This window comes from Nymphaea colorata, chromosome 4 (assembly GCF_008831285.2).
Source record: "Nymphaea colorata isolate Beijing-Zhang1983 chromosome 4, ASM883128v2, whole genome shotgun sequence".
NCBI lineage: Eukaryota > Viridiplantae > Streptophyta > Magnoliopsida > Nymphaeales > Nymphaeaceae > Nymphaea > Nymphaea colorata.
Genome location: NC_045141.1, coordinates 11,838,956 through 11,859,362, shown reverse-complemented (window position 1 = coordinate 11,859,362; position 20,407 = coordinate 11,838,956).

Here is a 20,407-nt window from a genome sequence, read left to right as displayed (position 1 = left end):
CGTTCGGCTGATCTCACTCTCAAAGTGATAGGCTACACCTAATCATCCGAGTGAATCGATGAGCTCCAACTGAGCCACTTGCTCAGTTGTAGATGTTATAATTTGTCAGACTTCTCTTTTCAATTCTTCAACTCTGGTCCTTTGTGTTTCGATCTGCTCACATTTTCATGTCTTTGAATTAGGATCACATCATGATACCAAAATAAACAAAATAATAGTGTCAGATCAGAGGTATGAAAACTTACTGATGTTGCGCTGGTAATGGACTGGAGGAAGTCATAGTTCCATGTACTTGGCCGGTATCTTGAGGGCCTCCTTTGAACAGCAGACCTACCGCTGCCCTCAGTCCTAGGCTCACATCTCACAAGGGTTGTATTCCATGGCTTGAAACCAGCCTTGGTATTAGGAGCAAGCTTGGGGGAAGTAACGAAAGGAGTGGAAAGGGAGGCAAGATGAGCAGCCATTAGAACCAGTGTGTACATTTGTTGTTGAATGCTGAATGCTTTCAATGCCTTTCAGATGACTTAGCTTAGGATTGGTTTGATAGTTTATATAGAGCTGCATCCGAGCATGCGTTGCGTGTCTTAATGGTTAGAGAATTTTAATAAGGTTCAATCTCTTAAAATAATCTTGCTTGTGTAAGCTGTGAATGTTTGATGCTTTTTTTCTTTGTATATAAATAGAATGTATTAAGCCATAATTATTTGGTACTTCTATTTTCTTTGTATAGAAATAGAATGCTTTCTTTCTTCACATTTTTGATATGCATTATAGTCCAATACTTATTAGCTAATGTTCACCACTTAAAACCATTTTTGTCAAAAGCCATGTTTATTTTTTACACGTATTTGAGTAATTGCACCCCATCAATGTTGTAAAAGGTGAGAAATCGAGGCGAGGCATTGAGCCTCTTATGAGGCGAGGTGTTAATTGAAGCGTGAGCTTCACAGACAAATTTGTGAATATATAATATTTATAAAAACAACAAAAAAAAACTGAAAAAAATGACTGCTATCCTAAGCATATCAATAAAGAACAATACACAACGTATGCAAACCACAAAAGGATTTGTAAATCCAAATAAATACGATGTCATAACATAACATGCGTAAAGTAACAAATATTAACACCAATCGAAAAATTTGAATGATTAACAAGTAACAACATATTACAAATTTCATGCAAAACAACTAATGAAGAAACACATAAAAAATATAAAAGGATTGTCTACCACAATGCATTTTCTAGACCATTGTCATGCTCTTTAACATGAAAACCATACTAAATAAAATAGAAGAAGACAAGGGTGGGCGTTGACACGACTCCCTTTTAAAAAGGTTAGGTAGAAAAATGAAACTATAATTAGCACAAAAAATTAATCAAGAAAATACAACGGACCCCGAATCCAACTTGTTGACCAATAACCAACATCACTTTGTGGGTAGCTATGTTTCAAGTTCCAATTGACTGAATATATATATATATATATATATATATATATATATATATATATATATATATATATATATATATATATATATATATATATATATATATATATATATATATATGTATTCAGTCAATTGGAACTTGAAACATAGCTACCCACAAAGTGATGTTGGTTATTGGTCTACAAGTTGGATTTGGGGTCCGTTGTATTTTCTTGATTAAATTTTTGTGCTAATTATAGTTTTATATATATATCAGGGCGACGTCAACAAAATCAAGTCATTTTCGAAAGGGACCGCCTGCAATTATCAATTGATCCGATAAATTTCTCACAAGTGATTGACAAAATGAAATCCAAACCCATGGTTTCTTATATTAGTGCATATGCTTTGTAGTTTTTTGACAGAAATATGGTTGCCCTGCTTTTGATCAAGCTAACTAAGAAGCAAGCCCATGCTTGCTGCCGGTCCAGACCCACTTTAAATTGGAGGGACTTGAATCCCATTTTCTAGACCTGATAAAGAAATGAAATCATCAACATCAGTTAAAACTGTGGCACTTGTGTATTCCACTGCAAGCCAACTGACTTTGTAATCTTGCTTTCTAATGCACGTGGGACTGACTGATCAGAATTTGGGTTGAGCGGAAAGGTATGAACTAAAGCTGATGTTTATAGCTATGGCATTCTTCTCCTGGAGACATTCACAAGAAGAAAACCTACAGATGCAATGTTTGTGGGTGATTTTAGCTTGACACAGTGGGTAGCTAATGCACTTCCTGATGCAGTTCTAGAGGTTGCTGATGGATGCCTTCTGGAAGGGTATGGTAGCAACAGCTACAATGGGCAGCAAGAACCCATAAGATCAAACACCAGGATTGAGCTTCTCGTATCAATCTTGCAAGTTGGTTTGTTATGTCCAAGGGAGTCTCCAATAGTTGCAAGCGGTCCTAATTTAAAGAGCCCCTTCTGCCTCCTGTCAATTGATGTTGGTCTCACTTGACATTAAAAAAGATCAACTGGGGCTCAAATAGGGACTTGGGCAAAATGGGTTGCACAGTCGCACGCAAATGGGAAACAACCAACCATACAAATCAACAAACATCATCAATTCTCGATCCCTTTTTTGGTGCTTCTATTTTCTTCCTCCCTTGTTTCCCCCTTTTTTGCCTAGCCAAAGGATCAACGATGCATGTGTACTTGCAGAGAATAAAGCTTACCAAATTTAGGTTATGGAGAAGAGATTGACTTATAGTTGTTGGGCGATGGCTCCAAGCCTCCACCGGCCGCAGCTCCGTTGCTCCAGCCTCCAGCAATGGAAGAAGAAAAACAGCATGCAGTCCTGCAACGGTTGAACTTCAGATGTGATTTGGGATTGAGAATAGGGTGTTTACGGAGAGAACCGTGGTTAATTAGGGCTACTTGATTCTTGAGCTTCTTGACAATTTTTATTCAATTTTAATTTTTTTAATTAAAGCAATTAATCTGTCCTTGAAGTGTACGCCTCAAGCACTAAATGTGCCACACCTTGAGGCATACGTCTCTAACATATGAGGTGCACGCTTCAGGGATGCATGTGCCTCACACCCTTGCCTCAAGGCGTTTCAGAAAAAAAATGCCTTGAGGCGCTTTTATTTTGTAAGAAGCGTACACTTCTTACAACATTACACCCCATCACCTCTAAGAACTGCAGCTTGCCATTTCAAAAATATTGCAAACATGGTTTACTAGCATATAGAGAGCTGCAACCGAGTGCACATTGCGTGTCTATAATGGTTAGAGAATTTCAATGACAACCAACGTCTTACATTATGTTGCTTACATAAGCTATAATTGTTTGACACACTTTCTTTGAACAAAAATAAAATGCACTAAAAGATGGTGTTTGTGTAAGTTATAATTCTTTGTATAAATGTAGAATGTATTCATTTTTTCATGGTTTCAAGTTCCCATCATTTTTGTGAAGGTCCGAGATTGTTCCCTTGTGTCGTGTCTGTATAGTCATCCTTTGCTTCTATTGTATTTGCTTTGTTTATGTTGAGTCTTGGTGTAAACTTGAATGTTTACCTGTGTCGGAGCACCCTCCCAAAACGGCCTCAAGTGTAAGATTGGGATTCCTTGTCTTGGATGGTCGGCATGGGAATTCTGTAAGTAGCTTCGGTCATCCTTTGTAAGTAAAGTATAAAAGCTTACTTGCTTTCTCTCGTGATGTACTCAACAGTTGAAGTGAATATATTGCGAGTTTTCTTTCCACACTCTTTGTGTATTTTGTGTCTTAAGTTTTCAAAGAAGCGTTCAAGTGATCTGCACCCATGTGAACAAGGCGAAGGCTTGCGGCTTACTGGCGAGAGTTTGCCGTGCCGCACGGTTCAAAGGAGTCGACCCTTGATAGCTGGTATTAGAGCCCAGATTCTGCTCATATGGGGAAGCGATTGGAGAGTCGGTGTAGAGCTTCACGCCGACTTGTTGCTATTAAGGAGGACGCCATGGCATCACAATATAATCTGCGAGGTGCCAAAGGCAAGGAGCTGACCCATTCAGAGGAGACGAGCCCAGCCCATGACCAGGGAAACCTGGAGGAGACGGTGAACCGGTTGGTCGCAGATGTGGCCACCCATGAGAAAGCCCTCGGCTTTGCTGCCGAAACCTTTGAGAGATTCAATGAGAAGATGAAGTTGATGCGGGAACAGATGACCAAGTCAGTGGCTTTGAACCGATCACTCTCTGACTTGGTGAAGACCCTACAGGACACAGTCGCTGGACTTCAGGCTTCAAACCAGAGATTGCTACGTACTAACTCAGCCAGTAGTAGTCAAGAGAGGACCAGTAGGATCGACGTTCAACGTCCGGTGAAGTACAGTGGTAACCGAGATGCCAGGGCGATCGACAACTTTCTGTTTCAAATTGACAACTACCTGGACTTACAGAACGTAGAAGAAGAGGACTTGAAGATCTAGACCGCAACAATGTTTTTAGAAGGAGATGTTGTGGCTTGGTGGAGGCGAAAAATGTTGGACATTGAGAATGGAGACTGCACGATTGGTACATTCGATGACTTTCGCAAGTAGTTTAAGGGATACTTCATGCCTATGGATGCTGAACAACATGCTTATCGGTTGGTTGCGAACCTGAAGCATGCATGTGCCTTGAGAGATTACATCAGGACCTACCAAAAGGTCATGTTGAACATACCTATGATGCCAAAAAATAATAAATTTCACTGGTTTATCATAGGGCTCCAATCTTAAGCCTAAGCCAACGTGGAGAGATCGAATCTAGAGACTTTGGAGCAAGCATATGTGGTAGCTGAGCACTTGGCCGACACCCAACGTAAAAGGTACACCGATACCTTCAAGTCTACAAAGAAGTCCGACCACGACGATAAGAGGGAGGAACGACGAGACAACAGAAATGAATCATCGGCCCAGAAGCCAGCCAAGAGAAAACCCTTCTTTCGCAAGGACTACACTGGGCTACCAAGAGAAGTGACTTGTTGGGTCTGCGGAGGAAAGCATCAGGCGCGTGTCTGCCCGAAACGCGTGAGACCTACCGGGCAGGCCAATTCTGTGAGGGCCATCGAAGGTGAGACCGAAGAAGGGCAATCACGGATGGGTGCTGCCCATATGATCAATGCTGTCCAAAGTTGTGTAGTGTCTAGCAGTATGGTGAACAAGGACCTGATGTACCTAGACGTCACTCTGAATGGAATGTCTACTATTGCAATGGTAGACTCCGGGGCAACACATAACTTCGTCTCAAGAGAGGAGGTGAAGCGAGTGTGATTGAAGCCTGTGCCGCAGCAGAGGACCCTTAAAATGGTGAACTCTGAAGCCAGGCCCATCCTAGGAGAAGCGAATGGTGTAACAGTTCAGATTGAAGGCTGGACGGGAGTCACCAACTTCTCCGTAGTACCCCTCGACGATTTCAAGGTGATTCTTGGGATGGAGCTCCTCAGAGGCCAGAATGCAATGATGTTGTCGAAGTTCAACACATTGATGTTGATGGGTGTGGACTAGTCCCAGCCGACATTGTCGGCAATGCAACTGAAGAAGGGCATACGTCATGAGGAACAAACATTCCTCGTGGTTGTACATTTGTAAAAAGATGACCCTCAACCGAGAGTCATTCCCCCAAGGTTAGCTCCTGTCCTGAAGCAGTTCGAGGGAGTGATGCCCCCCCAAGCTGCCCAAATGCCTACCTCCCAGGTGTGAAGTTGATCACAAGATTGACTTGGTTCTCGGAGCCAAGCCACCAGCTATGGTCCCCTAAAGAATGGGATCGGTCGAACTGAAGGAGCTGCAGAGGCAGCTTGATGACATGTTTGAGTGAGGGATCATCCATCCCTCTAAGGCACCATTCGAAGCCCCTGTATTGTTCCAAACGAAGCATGATGGCTCTAAGAGACTCTATGCTTGAATTGCGGCCGTTTCTTGGGTTAGCCAATTACTATCAGCGGTTCATCACGAGGTACTCATTGATAGCAGCGCCCCTCACAGACCTTTTAAAAAAGAATAGATTCTGGATTTGGACTCAGTCTGCCCAAAATGCCTTTGAAGGCCTGAAGCGTGCCCTTGTACAAGAGCCCGTTCTCAGGTTGCCAGATCACTCAAAGCCCTTTGAAGTGCACACAAACGCCTTCAATTTTGCCATCGGTGGGGTACTAATGCAGGACGGTCATCCGATCGCCTATGAGAGCCGGAAACTAAAGGACCATGCGAAATGGTACACAGTGCATGAACGTGAGATGACCGCCATTTTGCATTGCTTGCACATATGGAGGCATTACCTACTCGGGCAGAGTTCGTCGTCAGGACGGATACTGTGGCCACAAGTTACTTAAAGACTCAGAAGAAGTTAACTCCGAAGCAGACTCGTTGGCTGGAATTCTTGGAGGAGTTTGATTTCGCTTTGGAGTACAACGTTGGTAACACCAACGTGGTAGCAGATGCGTTGAGTCGAAAGGCAGAACTTGTAGCCTCTCAAGCAAGAACCTCCGAAGCCCAATTGGACGGTGCGCTCCTCGAGCGGGTTCGTGAAGCAATGCGGCAGCACTCATCGGCCCAACACTTGGTTGCCTTGGCCGAAACGGGGAAGACTAGATGATTCTGGCTACGAGATGGATTGCTCCTCACCAAGGGCAGACGCATTTTTGTGCCGAAGTGGGGCAATCTACGGCGGAAGCTAACAAAGGAGTGCCACGATATGCTTTGGGCTGACCACCCAGGCCAGGAGCGGATTCTGGCCCATCTCGAACGGGGGTATTATTGGCCCCAGATGCACGACGATGTTGAGGTGTATGTGAAGACCTGCCTCATCTGCCAGCAGGACAAGGGGAGTAACCAGAAGCCGGCCAGCCTGCTCGAGCATCTTTCTGTTCCAAAGCGTCTGTGGGAGAGCATCTCCATGGACTTCATTGTGAGTCTACCCAGAGTTGATGACTACAGCTCTATCTTCGTTGTTGTGGACAGGTTTTTTAAGTATGCCACGTTCATCCTAACCACAAAGGAGAGCCAAACGAAGAAGACGGTGGAGATGTTTGTGAAAAATATCGTGAAGTACTAGGGTGTGCCGAAGAGCATTGTGAGCGATTGTGATGCTTGCTTCATGAAAAAATTTTGGGGTGAAGTGTTTTGGTTGCTTGGCTCAGACTTGTTGTTTTCTACAAGCTTCCACCTGCAGACTGATGGCCAGACCGAACGCATCAATGCCTTGTTGAAACAGTACCTGCGGCACTCTGTCAGTGCTAACCAGAAAAACTGGGTAAAGCTGCTCAATGTTGCCCAATTTTGTTACAACCTGCAGAAAAGTGAGTCTTCAGGCCACAACCCCTTTCGTAGTAGCCACTAGACAACAACCGTTGATGCCTCACACTCTTGCTGCCCAACAGAAGGGAAGACCCAGCTTCGCCTACCAGTTCGTGAGAGACTGACAAGAACAGACGGAGGTAGCTAAGGCGTTCTTGCACAAGGCCGCCAAGAAGATGAAGAAATGGGCTGACAAGAATTGGAGACCTGCTGAGTTTCGAGTGGGAGACCAAGTTCTTGTCAAACTATACCCAGACCACTCGAGTATCTTCTGTGGACGACACCGAGCCCTGATCCGGAAGTATGAAGGGCCGTTTACTATGGTCAAGAGGATTGAGAAGCTAGCAAACAAGTTAGACTTGCCGCCAGACTTCAAGGTGCATTTTGTGTTTCACGTCTGCAACCTCAAGCCCTTCTATGCCGATGATGAAGACCCGAAGAGAAGCCAGACGCGGCGAGAGTCGATCTTGCAACGAGCTCCTTCGATCCGGAGGGCCACCGACCGACAGTTAGACCAGATCCTTCGACACAAAGTTAATTACCTTGGTGAACCGAAACGATACTTGGTCAAGTGGGTAGATGAAGACCAGCCAACGTGAGAGTATGCCTTTCATTTGAAGCGAAGCCATCCAGAAAAAGTAAAGATCTACCATGAAGCTGTTAGCACCGAGAACGGTGCTTGATTTGAAGGGGGGAGCCTGTTCCCTTGTGTCGTGTCTATATAGTCATCCTTTGTTTTTACTGTATTTGCTTTGTTTATGTTGAGTCTTGGTTTAAGCTTGAATGTTCACCTGTGTTGGAGCACCCTCTTAAAACGGCTCCAAGTGTAAGATTGAGATTCCTTGTTTTGGATGGTCGACATGAGAATTCTATAAGTGGCTTCGGCCATCCTTTGTAAGTAAAGTGTAAAAGCTTACTTGCTTTCCCTCGTGATGTACTCAACTGTTTAAATGAATATATTGCAAGTTTTCTTTCCACACTCTTTGTGTACTTTGCGTCTTGAGTTTTCGAAGAAGCATTCAAGTGATCTGCACCCACTTCAACAAGGCGATGGCTTGCGGCTTACTGGCGAGAGTTTGCCGCGCTGCACGGTCTGAAGGAGTCGGCCCGTGACAGAAATAGTGGTGGAGTTAAAGATTTTTTTTTTTTACTAAAGAGTCCAAGTAAATTATTGAGTTGTCACATTGTGTGATTTTAATTCTTCCAATGAAAATTTTAACGGGTTGGTGTCGGCAGCTGGCCCACACCAACTAACCACCATGTATTTCCACCACTGTTGGAGAGAAGCATGTAAGAAAAAAGAGGAAAAAGAAAAGAATGATGCGAAGATGTCCACTACTGATAAATGCAGAATACAAGTTTATTAATAATGACACAAGTTGTGTCAGCTAAGTTACATTTCGACCAAACATGTGGCAGACCACATACACTTCAAATTTCATGAGAGATCATACCTATATGCATCGAAAAGCATCTAAATTACCATATATTCTGAAAATTGCATTAAAAAAATAAAATCCACAGCAAATTGCAAGGTTTACGTTGACACCTACATGAGATTAAAAACTTTTAATCCGGGCTTAAAATTTTAAGTAAATAGCCTACACAAAGTTTCAATGTAGGTTACACGAGTGGCGGAGCCCACACCAGCCCGACCAAAGTCTTTTATTTTCATATTGACATCTTAAATGATTTATTCATTTATAAATAATGCTCCTTTGTGTTTCGATCTGCTCACATTTATTCTTAAATGGTTTTAGTGAGCGCCTTTCAACCTAAAATTTCTGGCTATGCCGCTTGGTTACAAGCTGAGGTACCTTGGTAGCTTTGAATATGCCTCTCGTTGATAGATGCCTTGGTGGCTGTGAATATGCCACTGAAGATGCTTTTCATCCCCCATATGACCTAAATCCCAAGCTACCAATCTGTTGGTGTCCTCAGCCTATCCATCCCATTCATAACAAAGAAAATAGATGAATACTTTACAGGAAATATACTTTGTTGTTCAACGAATAACAAACACACGCCAATATTTGAACATATTTCATTTGTCTTCCTGAATTTAATCTGTTTTTATTAGAAAGTTTTTTCTTTCATTGTACTGTTTGTTTTTTTGTATAATTTTGGCGATCGAAGTTATATATTTTTATTGGGTGCATGATTTAGGTCCGAGTTGGAACACTTAAAGTTTTTACATGAACATATCTAAAGGATTTTACAATTATTTAAAAACGTTAAGATGAAAAAAAAATCCAACCAATAAACAGAGAAGAACAGAACGTGTCCATTCTGTTATCCGGTGTTCCAATGCATTCAAACGACCTAGAACGTGTCCGTTCTGTTCTCCAGTGTTTCAATGCATTCAAACGACCTCTAAATGTTGCCCTTAAATATAAGGGCACTTTAGTCATTTGTGCACGTTGCGGCCGATTCGGGAAAAGAGACCTTTCCTGTAGGAGCATAATGGAGGCCTGTGCATATAACTAGCTTTGCCTTATTGATGGATTTGAATCCACCATCAGTGAAATTTATTCATATAATTATACACCCTCATTAGAAGCCACCACGTGTGCTTTACCTTTTCTTTTTTATATATATAAGGGTGGAGTTAGGAATTTTTTATTAGAGAGGCGAAACTATAATTTCAAAACTTTGACATGAATTGAAGTAATAATTTTTTGAAATGTTTATATAGACTGAATGAATTTTCTTAAAATCAAATCAAGAATTGTTTTTTGTAAAAATATAAGTGCAGCTCCCCATGGGCTACACTTATGCTTGTATATTTTTATGTTTCATGTTTTATTTCTTTTTCCTTTATCGGATGGTTGTGGAAGTATTGGCGTTGCCTCCTCCTCCACCTCCTTTTCTTTCTTTGGTTGTTCAAGACGATGGGTTCGGAATAAAAAAGGCTGAATTGAATGAATCTATCATTGCTTATCTGGACTCATCAGGGCAATGAGCCTCTTATTGCAGGAAGAAATATCTCAACAAGAAGATTGCCTGGACATTTACACATGCGAAAATGATTAGTCTAGGAATCTACAGGGACGTGAGATCTGGTGAATCTGCCAGATTTTGGATCGAGCCTTGGTGAGATCAGATTTTAATAGATAATCTACATGGCAATGATCAGATTTCTATTCAAAGGACTATAAATGTCTCTGTTACAGATGTTGTGGTTCGATTTGGGGAGTTTGATGAGGATTCCCAACAACTCTTTCAGCAGTCTGGTTGCAGTAATCTTGCTCGTACTGACTTCTTGTGTTAGAAAAATGGCTACCAAGCGGTCAAATCCAGGAAGCAGATTCTCGAAAATATCAGATCAAGAGGACTGATTATATTGGAGGAAGTTGATTTGGTTATCTAAGTCCACCCCTAGAGCCAACTGTAAGATCATTTGGTGGGTCGACATATGTCTATGAGAAATTTCAGACATTATGACTGTCTTAACGTAAATATCCACTTAAGTGATTGCATTTTGGGATATTACGTCATTTTAGATGGTATGAGGTAATTTTGAAATGTATATATACCAGTACGGAATTACGGACTCTTTGATGGGTGGAATCCGTAATTGTCATTTATTATAAAATGGTAGTGGTCCCTGGGGTCCTGCAAGGGTCTTGCCTGAAACGTTGGTTTCTAGGGTTTTCCTCTTTCCCATCTGAGAGAGACCGCGCCGCACGTACCCTGAAAGACCCTACTGCGATCTTCCCGTGATCAGATGGATTCAGGTACGCTTCCACTTTAAGTTTAATGTTTTGTTTAATTCAATGATTTAGCATGAGCATTATCCTGTTTAGGGTATATATGTTTGGTTTTGTATATGCGTTATGGGATAAAATCCCAACAATTGGTATCAGAGCCCATGCTCATTGTTGATTCATTGAATTTTTGAATTATTTTGTGCGTCTTCCCATTCAGATGTTCCTTCCTTCTCTTCGGCTTGTTTTCAAAAAAAAAAAATTTTGCGGTGGGCAAGCAGGAAGCCGTCGGGCTTCCGTTGCAGTCGCCTGAGAACACAAAGGACGGCCGGTCTTGGGCGGCGTCTGTCGCCGGAAGGCGACGGATGACTTCCAGCCATCCTAGCGCGACCCACCGGTGGCCACCCACGCTGTTGGGTGGCCTGCCGGTGAACCCATGTCGTCTGTCGAGGCTCGCAGCCATCAGAGGAAGAAGAAGGAAAAGGGAAGGCAGGGAGGGGCGTCAGAGGAGCACCGGCTGGCGTGGGGCCGGCCGTTATGGCGGCAAGGTGGGCTGCGACGGCTGTTTCGGGCGATGACCGGCGTCCACTCACCTCCGTCCCGCCGTTTCCTTTTTCGGCTTCTGAAGGAAAAGGCAAAGGAACGAGAGAAGGGGCTCGTCGGATTCCGGCACCCACCTCCATATCTCCACTGCCCGGGGAGTTCCCCGTCGCCCGACGGCGCCGTGCTGCCCGCCGGCGCCGACCCAAGCCCCCAGAGGCCCACCGGAGGTGATTTCGCCGTTCGCCTGCCGTTTGGTGCTTGGCAGGGCGAGCGGCGGTTTCGCTGCCTGCGAGCCGTCGAGCGGGAGGCAGTGGGTCGGACCGGGTCGGTTCCTGACAGACCCGATCCGGACCATCAGTTTAAAAAAAAAAAAATAATAAAATAAAATCTTTTGCCACCCCGCTCACCTGCGTTTAAGTTTTCGGACCAGGTCGGGTCCTGTCGGACCCGACCCATATCCATGCGGTTTAACTTTTGTAAAAACGGTTCATTATTGTCAAACCGGTTTTTGAAAAGAATCGAACCGGTTCATTCAGTTTCAGACCGATTCAACTCGATTCAGAACCGGTTCGGACATGTTGAGACCGATTCAGATCTTTTCTGAACCGGTTCAGTTGGTTTTCAAACCGGTTCGTACCCTTTTAGACCGGTTCACACCTTTGGGGAACCGATTCGGACATTTGGTGGACCGGTTCATTCAGTTTTAGAACTGGTTCGGACCTTTCAGATCCGATTCAGACCATTTTGGGACCGGTTCATTCATTTCAGATCCGATTCGAACCATTTTCGGACCGATTCAGGGCTTTTCAGAACCAGTTCATTCAGTTTTTGGAACCGATTCTAGCATTTCAGAACCGATTAAGTTGATTTTCGAACTGATCCAGGCATTTTCAGACCGGTTCACTTGATATTTAGACCGGTTCCGTTAGTTTTCGAACCGATTCGGGCATTTTCAAACCGGTTCACTTGATATTTAGACCGGTTCAGTTAGTTTTCGAACCAATTCGGGCTTTTCAGACCGGTTCATTGAGTTCTGAAACTGGTTTTAGCCATTTTTAAACCGGTTCAGTGGGTTTTAGAACCGATACGGTCTGTTTTTTGACCGGTTCGTCCAATTTTTTGATCGGTTCAACACTGTTTAGGGCTATGTGGGTGTTTTAGTTGTGGTTTAAGACCGATACAGGGAATTTTAAGACCGATTCAGTGGTTCTTTACCCTCTTAAGCACGATTATGGTACCGGTTCATAATATTTTGGACTCTTTTGGGCCTATTTTATTAAACCATTTGGTTTTGGATTTAATGTAGGGAAAATTTGTATGTAATTTGGTTTATGCCTCAAGTTTTCAGATTCAATGAATGGTAAATTTTGTATGTAAATTTAATTCATGTATCATGTTTTGCATGTTTTAAATTTGTGGGTGTACTTTAGATGAATATTTGGATTATGAATTTGATCTTTGGCTATGTCTGTTGTTTGAAATGAGTAAGTTTGTATTTTATGTCGCCAAAGTGACCTCTGTTGTACGAATTTGCCTGTTTTAAACATTAGATGATAGTATACTTGATCCATGCGGGCAATGATCAATCCAAAGGAGGATTGTTGCTTGGTCAGGTTTAAGTATACAGGGCAATGAATATGTGATAATTTTTCAGGTTTCCATGTGAATAGCGAGTCAATCCAAAGATAGGCTCGTTGTTTGACCAAGAATACCACTTGCAGTTAGTATTTCAAACCAAAGATTGGGTATTAACGTTGCACCGGTACCTTGTGATGGGTTTTGGGTCATTGTGTTTAAATTCATTTATATTTGTTGTTTCATCTTTGTACATGTATTGATTGTGAGCATGCTTTGGTTTGTTCTTTGTACAGTAAGTTCTGCTTATATGATATTTGCAATTTTTGAGTACTATTCCTGAGTTAAATGATTCAATTTTTTCAGGTAAGAAAAGAAAGACTGTTAAGGAAGTTGTAGTTGACCAATCATCCGTTAAGAAACAAAAGAAGCATAAGGAAGGCCTATCAGGCTGCTTCTTTTGCAAGGGTGAATGTCATATGAAGGAGGATTGTACTGAGTATCACACATGTCATGAAAGGAATAGTACAATTTTCACTTTGGTTTGTTTTGAGGTTAATTTAACTTCAGTACCCAGAAACACTTGGTGGGTAGATTCGGTTGCTACTACTCACGCAAGTATCTCTATGCAAGGCTGTCTAAATTGTCGAACGTCAAATGATGCTGAAAGATTCATCTATGTGGGCGATGGCAAGAAGGCGAATGTTGAAGCCATAGCAGATTTCTTGGTTATTGTTGAAGACTGATTGTTATTTGAATTTGACAGAAACTTATGTGGTACCGTCTCTTAGATAGAATTTGGTTCCTATTTCCTCATTGAACAAGTTTGGTTCTTATTGTTCATTTGGAGGAAGTAAATTTAAGTTGTTTCTGCACTCAAATTTGATTGCCACTGGTTCTTTGTCTAGTAGCGATAACCTTTATTTGCTTGATATGGTTGCTTCATATAATGAAACCTTGCATGTTACGTTTAGTGGTACTAAAAAAAATTAGTCAAAAATATATTCTGCTATGTTATGGCATTGACGCTTAGGACATATCTCTGAAAAGAGAATATAAAGGCTTATGTCAAAAGGAATTCTTGAGTCCCTTGATTTTGCAGAATTTAATGTTTGCATTGAATGTATAAAGAGAAAATGAACAAATATTAAGGGGTTATAAGTTTTATAATCCATTCAGTAAGTCTTTCTTTGAAAAGGGAAATGCCAATTTCTTTGAGGATATTGAGTTTGGGGAGGTGTTCAGGTTAGAAGCATTGCCTTTGAAGAGGGACCTGAGTCCACTCTATTCAGAAGAAGGCAATGATGTCGATCTACATACTGAAGAACAAACTCAACAACCTCAAGAAAAGCAAGTAGAGGTGCTACTGAGGAGATCCATTAGAGAGAAGAGAAATACAATTTCAAATGATTTTGTCTATCTCCAGGAACATGATGTTGATATGGGCTTAATGGAGAATGATCCTGTCAACCTCCAGCAAGCAATAAAGAGTTCTAAATCTTTTGAGTGGATGGATGCCATGAATGAGGAAATAAAATCCATGATGGATAATGACGTATGGGAAGTTGTTCCCTTGCCTGAATGTGTGAAACCTATTGGTTGTAAATGGATATTTACAACCAAGAGGGATTCATTAGGAAACATCAGAAGGTATAAGACACGTCTTGTTGCAAAGGGCTTTACTAAAAAAAAAAAGAAGACATTGATTATACAAAGACTTTCTCTCCAGTTTCGTTGAAAGACTCTTTCAAGACTATAATGGCACTTGTAGCTCATTTTGACTTAGAGCTACATCAGATGGATGTCAAGACAACGTTTCTAAATGGAGACATTGATGAAACGATATATATGGTGCAATCAGAAAACTTTGTTTCAGGTGATACAAAGAAAATAGTTTGCAAACTCAAGAAATCCATCTATGGGCTAAAGCAAGATTCCTGTCAATGGTATTACAAATTTTATCAAGTTATAGTTTCATTTGGCTTCGAAACTAATATGGTTAATGAATGTGTATATCAAAAGTTCAGTGGGCGTAAATTTATCTTTCTAGTTTTTTTATATATCGATGATATATTGCTGGCAAGTAATGATGTAGGCATATTGCATGAAACTAAGAATTTTTTGTCAACAAAGTTTGACATGAAGGATTTTGGTTGTGCATCTTTTGTATTGGGGATACAAATATTTTGAGATCGTTCTCGGGGTATTCTCGGATTATCACAAAAGGCCTACATTGATAAGGTGCTTCAGTGATATAGCATGAAGGATTGTAAACCAAGAGATATTCCAGTTGCTAAAGGAGACAAATTTAGTCTCAAACAGTGCCCTAAAAGTGAAATCAAATTTAAGGAAATGGAAAGAATTCCCTATTCGTTTGTTGTGGGAAGCCTTATGTATGCTTAGGTTTGTACCCATCTGGATTGCATTTATCGTTGGAATGTTAGGCAGATACTTAAGTGATCCTGTTATGGATCATTAGAAAGCAGCTAAAAGGGTATTGAAGTATTTACAAAGAACAAAAGGTGTTATGCTCACATACAGGAAGTCAGACAAGTGGGAGATCATTGGGTATTCAGATTCTGACTTTGCTGGGTGTCAAGATAATGACATCTAATCAGGTTTTGTGGTTGTAGAATTTTGTCACGAGGCTGCGCATTATGTATGGTATAGAAAGACCACTAGGGTTGTTGTGTGACATTAATTCAGCAGTCATGTACTCTTATAACAGCCACAGTTTGTCAAAATTGAAGCACATCGACATTAAGTTTTTGGGCTGTTAAAGAGGTGATATAGAATGGTCATGTGTCTTTAGAGCATATTGGGACAAACTCTATGATTTGTGGATCCGCTTACCAAGGGTTTAACACACAAGGTCTTTCACGAACATGTTGTTCATATGGGGGTGTTATCCTTGGATGATGTGCTAGTTTAGTGAGAGTTTGTATTTTGTTTGCTCTAATGTATGGACACATATTCAGTTTTCTGCAGAATAAAGTTTAAAGTTCTTTGATTCTATTCTGTGTTTATGATTTGATCTCCATAAGGTTTTTAAAGTTGGACCAGTTGAGAATAGACATGTTGTAATCACATTACATGTAATTCTCATTCTATACATCTATATCAGATCTATGTCATTGGTTATGCTAACATTTGTGATCATTGAAGGTTTAGCTAATTTTGATATAGCGAAAGCCGCTTTGGTTCTGTGTTGATATGATTACGGACGAGATTGGTGAAATGACGTTTAATAAGATAGCAGTTATGAGCTCTTAATGTTTTGTGTCATGTCTGAATGTATTAAGACATATTTAGCCCAAGTGAGAGATTGTAAGATTATTTGGTGGGCCGACATATGTCTGTGAGAAATTTCAGACATTATGGCTCTCTTAACGTAAATATCCGCTTAAGTGATTGCATTTTGGGATATTACGTCATTTTAGGTGGTATGGGGTAATTTTGAAATGTATAGATACCAGTACGGAATTACAGACTCTTTGATGGGTGAAATCCGTAATTGTCATTTATTATAAAATGGTAGTGGTCCCTGGGGTCGTGCAAGGGTTTTGCCTGAAACGTTGGTTTCTAGGGTTTTCCTCTTCCCCATCTGAGAGAGACCTCAAGCACGCCGCACGTACCCTAGAAAACCCTACTGCGATCTTCCCGTGCACCAGCAGGTACGCTTCCGCTTTAAGTTTAAGGTTTTGTTTAATTCAATGATTTAGCATGAGCATGATCCTGTTTAGGGTATATACGTTTGGTTTTGTATTTGCGTTATGGAATGAAATCCCAACACCAACTGGTTCTCATATTTGAGTAGCTATGGCAAACTGATGCCAGAAGCAAGCAAGGCTACAACATGTGGGGGTCTCTTTAGCCTATAGATGCAGTCTTATGTAAAAAGTTGTGGAGAATAACACTACAAAAAACCTTTGCCTGAAGCCAAAACATGTAGGTGGAACATGGCATCGCGTTGGTGAAGGTTTTTACTGACATTTCGATTCAATGTAGGTGAAGAAAATGTCGGCAAAAAACATCACTGACATATGGGAGAAGCGCGTTGGTGTAAGGTCATTACAAACGCCCTGAACACGTAAGTAAACATTGATTACTACCGACATCCAGGAACATTGGTAATAGTTTGTTTTTGTGAACATCGATAAAACTTCATTACGACAATGTTCTTGGGTGTCGGTAAAATAGTATCACATATACCAGATTATGAAATACTCCTGGTGTTGTAGATAGCTTAGAAAGTTTGTACTAAATGGAGAATGCGCCAATGGAGCAAGCAGCTAGTGTTGGTAGATTTGATAATGACAGCAGAGATAAGGTCGGAGAAGATCAAGGCAGCAACCATAATGCAGATAAAATCAATCAAAGAGAGAAGATCGGAAGAGGATCTCTCACTAATCAAGGAGAAGATCAAGAGAGCAAACAACTCAGCACAAATACAACTACTTCCCTTTATCCAAGAGAGAATCATGGAAACAATCGTTCTAATCCAAATGCCTCTTTATGTATAAATACAACAACAAGAGAAACAAATAAACAATGAAAAACAGAGCAAGCATCTAGTGCTCTTCATTCGTTGAACTGAACTACGTTAAACTGAGTGTTCTTCCTCTTTTATCTTCCTTTTTATCATGGTATCAGAGCTATCGTCAATAATGGGTCTGGTTCTGCCTTAGATCTGCCCTCTTTTCCCATGTTTACAATCTATGCTGCAACCAAAGTGTCTTACAAAGGAGTTCGTTATCCCTTCTGTTGCTCTCTATTTTATCAACAACTGCAATAGTATAGACCCTTAGAAGATTATGCCAAGAGGCATTTACCCTTGTTAATTGAATGTTGATTTCGCTTTGGGTTGATCTCTATCACCGTCTGCTCGAGATTTGAATCAATTTGGGTGATCATTGGGCAATTGAGCTGTTTTGAAGAAGTAGTAGAACAGAATGTCCGACTGTCTGGACCCTGCCGCAAAATTGGCCGGCTTTGTCAGCTCAAGCGACGATAAGGGTCGAGCAAGGGCTCTTTGGAATCATCTGCACCTGAAAATTATTCCTACCAATTTTCAGAATTTTAGGCTCAGCCATTGGGGAGCTACAAATTATTGAAGAGTTGCCTATTGAGCTGTTTTGAAGAAATCGCAGAACAGAACGTCCGACTGTCTGGACCCTTCCGCGAAATTGGCTGGCGTTGTCACCTCCGGCGACAATAAGGGTCGAGCAAGGGCTTCTTGGAATCACCTACATTTAAAGAATTTTCCTACCAATTTTCAGAATTTTAGGCGCAGCCATTGGGATGCTACGAATTATTGAAGAGTCGCCTGTCGCTGGAAGGCTGCCTGCCATTGCATCCCCTGTTTTCCCCAATTTCTCAGTAAGAATTAGGTTTCGAAGGCTCACTGACGACAGCTCGTGGACATCTTCTTCCTGTGACAGGCGGTGGAAATTTCAGCTATAAATCATTCCACGAAGGGCGATTGCTGTTGAGCTTTGATCCCAACAAATTCTGTTAAATATTGGAGCAATCTAGTGGAGTTTAAGTTTCGAAGGAGCTAATTTGAGGAAACGCCCGAATCGATCATCGCTGTTGTCCCTGCCGGAAATTGGACAAGGCTGAGCCTCAATTGCGTCCCCTACTTGTGTGCTCGGGTCTTCATCGGACGACGACAACAGAAATCTTACAACAATCAACTGAAAAACTAGTTGGTAACACACCATGGCAGGACAGGGATCAGGTGCATCACAAAACTTTGACAACTCTCGTAATGAGTCCCAATTCCCTTTTGTTTCAGAACCCCAATAGCCATCAACAATTTCTAAGTTGACAAACAAAAAACCATCTCATTTGGAAGGACCAATTTATCTTATGGGATTTACTAATGGTAGTAAACATGCTCCTCTAAAGTTCAATTCAGAAAGCATTACTGAGGTCAATAAAGGGTATACTGAATGGCTGCGTCGCGACCAACTTTTCTTAAGTTGGATTAAATCTTTCTATCATAACCTTTTCATACTCGAACTATTGGGTTAAAGTCTTCTCCTAAAGTATGGAAAGCCCTTAAAGACTCCTATGCTGCTCATTCTAAATCTAGAGTTATGCAACTGAAGTGTCAACTCCAAGATGTCAAAAAGGGAGCATACTCCATGGATGCTTTCATTAACAAAGCAAAGAGTATTGTCCATCAACTAACTGTAGCTGCCAAACCTATTGATAAAGATGATCTCATTCTTCAAATCTTACAGGGTCTTCCTTCTGAGTATTCTGCTTTTCGCACCAATATAGAGACTCAAAATGATCAAATTACCTTAACCGAGCTCCATGGGCTATTATTAATCCAAGAAGCCAATCTTAAGGAAATCAAAGAGCAAAATTGTGAACAGCTGCAACCTGCAGCTAATGTTGCCTTCAACCAGGACAATTATAATCGTTCTCCAATCTATAGAAACCGAGGAAGAGGGTGTTATAAACACTTTTCAAAACAATAATCGACCTGTCTACCAAATCTTGGAAAAGATGGTCATATTGCAAATGATTGTTGGTCTTATACTAATCTTCTAAAAGAGAAAAGGACAGGTCCTGCTGCCATACATGATCAACCCAAGGTACAGACCACGAGTGTTGGTACCCCGATTCAGGTGATACGCATCATGTGACAAACGACATCAACAATCTCCCAATCTACAGTCCATATCAGGGAGGTGACACTTCGAAAATTGGCAATGGTTCAGGTTTGCACATTTCTAGCATTGGATCATCTCAAGTTAATTCCTTAAAGATAAATGATATTTTGGTAGTACCTAAAATAAAAAAAAATTAATGTCAGTTCAACGTCTTGCAAGAGACAATAATGTGATTTTTGAATTTTTTCCTTGAACTTGTGTCATTAACGATAAGATGACAGGGAAGGTTCTTCATCATGGAACAAGTAGCAATGGACTGTATAAGATTCATCTTGGCCAATCAAGCAGAGAAGCATTCAGCTCAAAAAAGGACTCGTTAGAAGACTGACATAAATGATTGGGTCATCCTGCTCTTACAATCGTTAGATGTGTATTAAACTCTTCTGATATTCCCTATAGCAATAAAGTGTTTAACATTTGTGAATCATGTCAAAAACGAAAAAATCATAGACTGCGTTTCCGATCAAATATGAATGATGTTCAATTTCCTCTTGAAGTGATTTATTCAGATTTATGGGGGCTAGCACCTATTGAAGGAATGCATGGACACAAATATTATGTTGTTTTAGTTGATTCTCTAAGTATATTTGGTTCTACTTGATTAAACAAAAATCTGATGTATACAGTGTCTTTAAAGCCTTCAAG